Here is a 7,360-nt window from a genome sequence, read left to right as displayed (position 1 = left end):
TCATAGTTACAGTAGATACTAAATAATTCATAGTGAATACTGATTCATTAATAGTAGATATTAAATAATTCATAGTGGATACTGAATAACTTAACAGATACTAAATAATTAATAGTAGATTTAAAAAATAATCATAGATACTGAATAAGTTATAGTTACAGAATAATTGATAGTAGATGCTAAATAATTCATAGTGGATACTGATTTGTTAATAGTAGATATTGAATAATTCACAGAGGATACTGGATACTTCATAAATACTAAATATTTTATAGTAGTTCCTGAAATAATTACTTAAATAATTCATAATGGATACAGAATAATCCAAATATACTAAAAAATAATAGTAGATGCTCAATATTTCAACACTGAAAAACGTTTCAGAATTATTGATAGTAGATACTAAATAATTCATAGTGGATAGTAAATATTTCAGAGACACTGAATAATTCATAGTAGATACTGAATAACTAGCTGGTTTAGCTAACTCGGCTAGTAGGCAATTGCTAGCCAATGAAATTTGAAATTTGACAGATATCATGATTACTTAAAAACTTTCAACTCAAAATGAGCAAAATTATCATAAAAGGCTGATGTTTTGGTGATCAGCGGTGGATTCAGGCCTCAGTCAACTGTGGATGTGTGGGTTTTTCACTGGCAGCAGCTAGAGGGTGCTAGAGTCCACTCCATCAGAGTTAGAACCAGCTGACCAGCTTTACTGACCAGTCGTAACCGATTTTAGAGGTGTTTGCTGACATTACGCCCAGACTGGTACACTGTGTCCTAAAGTATGTGGACATTTGCTCTAATTCTTTATTCTGAAATCAAGAATATGAATATGATGTTTCCACCTTTACTGCGGTGATAGCCTCTAACTCTTCTGGGAAGACTGTAACAGCAATGGGTCCATCTTAAAGAAGCTGAAGACTGTCTGAATACTTTTGGACACTTACTGTACATCACACACATAGGTATGCTATTGCTGGCTAACCTTTGAGGAAGGTCTAGAAAATGGTACGGAGAAGGTTCGGCATATGGAGCTCTGTGGAGGTGATCGGCCCCTGCTGTGCTGTGACTGCAGCTGATTGGTTGGAACAGATCAAAGTGAACTGAGACGGGAGTGACCTGGTCAAACCCCTGCCCTGAAGACATACGAGTGTGTCCTGCCTCAGGCTGTTTACAGTCTCAGACTGTTTATGTGTCTCCTGCCGTCTCTTGTGGGAGGTTCTCCTCCCACGGCAGAGCAGCTTCCTCAGAGCTGGTGTTGCTGGTCTTTACCGTCTGTTAGAAAGGACAGAGGGTCCGGACGGAGGGTTCTGACTACCTAGCTTTCAAATCTTGCTTCCTACCTTTAGAATTTCAGACATTTTAGGAGCAATAATAATAATAATAATGCAGACTGTACTGTAGATCTGCAGATTGAACTGTAAAGCTGCAGACTAAACTGTAGAGCTGCAGACTAAACTGTAGATCTGCAGACTAAACTGTAGAGCTGCAGACTGAACTGTAAAGCTGCAGACTAAACTGTAGATCTGCAGACTAAACTGTAGAGCTGCAGACTAAACTGTAGAGCTGCAGACTGAACTGTAGATCTGCAGACTGAACTGTAGAGCTGCAGGCTGAATTGTAGAGCTGCAGACTAAACTGTAGAGCTGCAGACTGAACTGTAGAGCTGCAGACTAAACTGTAGAGCTGCAGACTGAACTGTAGAGCTGCAGGCTAAACTGTAGAGCTGCAGACTGAACTGTAGAGCTGCAGACTAAACTGTAGAGCTGCAGACTGAACTGTAGAGCTGCAGACTAAACTGTAGAGCTGCAGACTGAACTGTAGAGCTGCAGACTGAACTGTAAAGCTGCAGACTAAACTGTAGATCTGCAGACTAAACTGTAGAGCTGCAGACTGAACTGTAGATCTGCAGACTGAACTGTAGAGCTGCAGGCTAAACTGTAAAGCTGCAGACTGAACTGTAGATCTGCAGACTGAACTGTAAAGCTGCAGACTAAACTGTAGATCTGCAGACTAAACTGTAGAGCTGCAGACTGAACTGTAAAGCTGCAGACTAAACTGTAGAGCTGCAGACTGAACTGTAGATCTGCAGACTGTACTGTAGAGCTGCAGACTGAACTGTAGAGCTGCAGACTGAACTGTAGAGCTGCAGACTAAACTGTAGAGCTGCAGACTGAACTGTAAAGCTGCAGACTGTACTGTAGATCTGCAGACTGTACTGTAGAGCTGCAGACTGAACTGTAAAGCTGCAGACTAAACTGTAGAGCTGCAATCTGAACTGTAGAGCTGCAGACTGTACTGTAGATCTGCAGACTGAACTGTAGAGCTGCAGACTGTACTGTAGATCTGCAGACTGAACTGTAGAGCTGCAGACTGAATTGTAGAGCTGCAGACTGAACTGTAGAGCTGCAGACTAACCTGTAGATCTGCAGACTGAACTGTAGAGCTGCAGACTAAACTGTAGAGCTGCAGACTGTACTGTAGAGCTGCAGACTGTACTGTAGAGCTGCAGAGTGAACTGTAGAGCTGCAGACTGAACTGTGGAGCTGCAGAGTGAGAGTCGTGAGAGTGAGCCGCCTGTAGAGAGTGCTGCAGAACTGATGGTCATAATGAGCTTTAACTGCACTCAGAAATGGAAACCCGTTAAGATCTCACTTTAACGAGCCTCAAAAAACGTGAGTTTTTTTCCTGTGAGAGGTGATGTCACTGGTCTTGTCTGTGAGTGTGTGTGTGTGTGTGTATGTGTGTGTGTGCAGGACTGACGCACTGTGTCTCTGACTGGCTTCGAGGCAAAAAGAGGAGCTTTTAAATCAAACACTGATGACAGCAGTGTGTGTGTGTGTGTGTGTGTGTGTGTGTGTAAAATGTGTATATGATTGTTAGAATGTGTATCTCTCTCTTTCTCTTCCCTCGTCTTTCTTCTTCTTCGTCTCCTCTCTTACCTTTCTCCAATATATGTCTAAAAGAAGGCTTAACACTAGACGTTAGAACATTGCTGTGAGGAGGCTTTGATTGCATTCAGCTTTAAGGCCACAGCAGTGAGGCCAGAGAACCCCACAGCTCAGTGCTGGGGGGCTTTATACCCTGCTAGTTCACGCTCAGCATTGGCTGCTCTGGACCTTATTGACCTTGGTTGGTTGTGGACACTGCTTCTAATGAATGCATCCAGCTACTTTAAGTTGCACCCATTGCTGACACACAGCTTGTCTAGTCCCTGTAGAGAAGTACTGCCAATAGATTAGGACTGATCAATATGACCCTATTGGCTCCATGCTGCCTAATGACAGGCATGGGCTAGAGGGGTATAAAGCCCCCCAGCATTGAGGAGCTGTGGAGCAGTGGGAGAACTGTGTTCTCTGGAATGATGGTGGTGAAGCTCCATCCAGTACTTTTGGGATGAGTTGGGGAGTTGAGGATGATGAGGTGGGGTGGTGATCATCATCCAAACATCCTGACCTCACTAACGCTCTTGTCTGAACGCAATCAAATCCTCACAGCAATGCTCCTCCTCCAAAATCTAGTAGAAAGTCTTCTTCTCTGGACAGTAGAGACAGTTACTCCAACAAAACCAGGAACAACTTTTTCAATACCCTTGATTTTAGAAGAAACAATGAACAAACAGGTGTCCCAATACTTTTGTCCACATGTGCGTAACATATATGCAGTGAAAAGTGAAATGTTCGCATGTTAGAAAGCTCAGTTTTCCATGGTATTGGTCCTTGGTATTAGTCATGACTTAGAAGGTGTCTGAATACATTTGGACATATAGCATCATGATGTGTGTGAGTGTTTATGCGTGCAGGTGTGAATATAGGGCTGAAATGTGTGGCCTTTCTCACAAATACCTTTATTATCAGCATTCTGCTAAAGTGCAGTCACCCACAACAGCACCACCTTGTTAACACTCTACCACCAGGTGTGTGTGTGTGTGTGTGTGTGTGTGTGTGTGTGTGTACCATTGTGTAATGACTGGGCTCTTGGCTCGGATGGTGATGTGTTTGGTTGTATTGAAGCAGAAAGTGCCGGATTCTGTTTCCATGTAGGAAAATAAAGAGGTTGGCACCTGCGGAGCTGAGCGGTTTCAGTCCTGTTAGACTGATTCAGCACCGGGCAGAACCTGCGGCACGTAGAGACCATATAAACGTCAGTGAATTCACAGTTTTAACAGCTCTGCTCATTTAAACCCTTCATCCTTCACACATGTCTACAGTCCTGAGGCCTTACGGAGAGTCAGTGCAGTCACACACTGTATATTCTAAGCTGTACTGGATGGAAAACTGGGGTCTTATTTAGAAGGGCCCAGCCCAGCCCATCCACAGACACCCACCACCTCACCAGGCCTTCACAGGGGTCACCGGATAGGCACCTCCTTTGTCAGTGTTTTGCTGTATTAGGCCCATGACACCTCCACAAGCCTCGACAGTAAGGTCTGCTGTCCCAGACTCACTCCTCTCCAACCATCACTTATGAACTTCATAGCTATTCGAACCACACTGGCCTCCCTGGTGCCACACCTGCATGCCTAGACCATGGTGCCTGGGTTTTACAGGTTTGCATTACAGATAAATCTACATATAAAGGTTCATCTACCAAATAGCAGCTACATGCATGTGTGTACCTAATAAACTGTCAAACCAGTGTATGAAATGGGAATTCAGTAGTGTCCTCAAGTGTACTGGTCATTTCCTCATGTTGGCTTTAGCTTTTATTTGTATTATTAGCTGATTCTGGATCAGGAGAAGGCAGCATGGTGCTCCAGGGGCCTAGGGTTGGGGGTTCGATCAGGTCATTGTCCTGAGTCTCCTCCAGCTACTCCAGTTTCCTCACACCTCCCAAAAGGTGAGCTGGCTATGCTGCATTGCCCCTAGGTGTGAGTGAATGGGTGTGTGTGGTTTTCCTGTGTTGAGCCCAATGATTGAGCCCAGGTAGGCTCTGGACCCACTGTGACTCTGACCAGGAGTGGATAAGGAGGTGGATGGATCGGTCAGAGATCCCCCAGGGTCATAGGGTTCACTGCTGTGCCTATGTTTCAGTGCCCCTCTGACTTGGGCATGGCAGGGAGTGTGTGATGGATGACTTCTGCAGTTCTAAAGAACCGAACCCCATCCTGGATCATAAACAGACAGATTTGGACCAATCCTAGACAGCCTGTAAACGACAACAGTCAGTGTACTGTTCAGGAACTGTGGAGAAAAGCACAGCTGACTGGATTTCACCACACTGTCTCATAATCATGATTATTTACATTTTCTTTTGCTTATTGTTAGAATTTTCTGTTCTGTTTTATCATAAGTAGTTTATTATTTAATTTTTTATCAGAGGAGAACATAAATACACAACATTCACATGCAAAAATCTGAATATATGAATATTTAAATCTTATCATCTTAAAAACACAAATTATGACACTACACTAAATACGTCCTACTCCCTAATCTGACATAAGCACATAGTATATTGGATATAAAGGAACTTCATATATTCTACATATGAATTATATATCCTTTATATACATTATACATACATATACTTTTATTAAATGTGCTTAAATCACTACGTGTCCGGCAGATGTTCAGAGTCAGCTGAATCTGCAGACTATGAAGGGCATGAAGTCCCAACAGCAGTGTGAAAGACTAGTGGAGAGCCGGCCGAGACATGAGAGCTGTGATTGGCCGTCGAGGTTATTTCACCATAGTGATTTCTGAATGCTCTCAGAGTTCAGATATTAGTACTGTGATTAAATCTGAATAATAACTTCTTTACATTATAATTATTATAATCAATTATTCACATTATCTGAGCAGTTGTCATTTCTGCAGATAAATAAATAAATTCTCTAAATAGTAATATTTTTATTTGTAATTTAGAGGAAATGTTGTCCATGGTTTATGTTATTTCTCTAAACACACTGCCTAGAAATAATAAAACCAGAGAAACTGATCATGTAGGGTGGTCTCTGTATATATTGCCCTATTTCAGTTTCCACATGGGAGCATAATAACTCTTTAGACTGCACCTCCTACATTCAAACTCTAAATAAGGTTGAAAACCAGTGGCTTTAAATGAGCAGGTACTGTACTGCTACACTGGGACTGTTTGGCTCAGCCTCACTCAGACTCTGACTGTATGGCTGTAGGTATAGGATGGGCTGCTGGGTTGGGCTGCCTCTGGAGTTCGAGGCCTTGCTTTACCATATAACGCTCCATCTGCTCTGACTCCAGGAACAGAATTTATAGTGTTAAACGCTGCCTGTCTCTCTGTACCTTTGCCTCTGTAAAACCCACCATAGCCCCTCGTGCCACAGTCGCCTGGCCCTCAGCAGCACTGTGGGCTCAGTCCAGCTTGAGTGTTTCGTCTGGCTGCAGTGGAAATTCTCCATTATAAAAGCTAGCTCTGATTTACGACAGCAGACAGAGCAAGACCTGTATGAGCAGACAGACCTGTGTGTGTGTGAGGAGAGAGGGTTCGAGAGTGAGACTGTGCAGACGTCCATTAAAAAGTATATCAAGTGTAATGAGAGATGAACGTGAGTGAATTTGGCCCGTTCCAGAAGTGCTGCTACTTTTAAAGGTTGAAAAGATTTGACTGTTAGTGTTAAACTGCTCAGGCTGAGGTCATCCCGGTTTGATCCGGTGGGTCAGGATTAGGCTTGATCCGGATATATTGTAATATAGATCAGGAATCAGCTGTTTTAAGCCTGATCCAGTTCTGATCCTTTGTTTTTACTGCTGTGCTCTAGCAGAGCTCCCTCTGGAGTCCTCTAGGTGCTATAACAACTGCTGGGATCCCCAGTCTGCAGCAGTGAGGAGCATTCTCAGAAGATACCAGAGCAGCCTAGGGTCTGCTGTGGAACCTCAGCAAGGTGTAGAGTGGTCAGGGAATCAAAATAAGGGCAGCAGTATGGGCCCACCCGCTCAGCCCACCCTGGATTCAGAATGAGGCTCAGAACAGAGCTCATTTACATACCAGGCCTTCGGTCGTAAAGGAACAGCAACAACAGCAGACTAATCAGCTGTAATGGATGAAGGGAGGGTGGAAAATGGTCTTGTAAAAATAAACGTTGGTTCATTAAACTCGTATAAACGAAATAAGCGGAGGTCAGTGGAAAAAAAAATAATGCAGAATTTGAGACCTTTAATGCACGTGCATGTGTGTGTGAGTGTGTGTATGTGTGAGTGTGTGTGTGTGTGTATAAACTCTTCCCTTGTCCACAATTATTTCAGCTCATTTCCCGCTCATAAACACATTGTACCGGAATGCATAAACTCCCATCATCCCCTGCTGCTTATATATGCAGCATCAGCAGCATCACATGCCAGAGAGAAACAGTGCATTACTATTGTTTCTTCAAGTG

Source organism: Salminus brasiliensis, chromosome 2 (assembly GCF_030463535.1).
Source record: "Salminus brasiliensis chromosome 2, fSalBra1.hap2, whole genome shotgun sequence".
Lineage (NCBI taxonomy): Eukaryota > Metazoa > Chordata > Actinopteri > Characiformes > Bryconidae > Salminus > Salminus brasiliensis.
Note: the sequence above shows the minus strand (reverse complement) of the source record.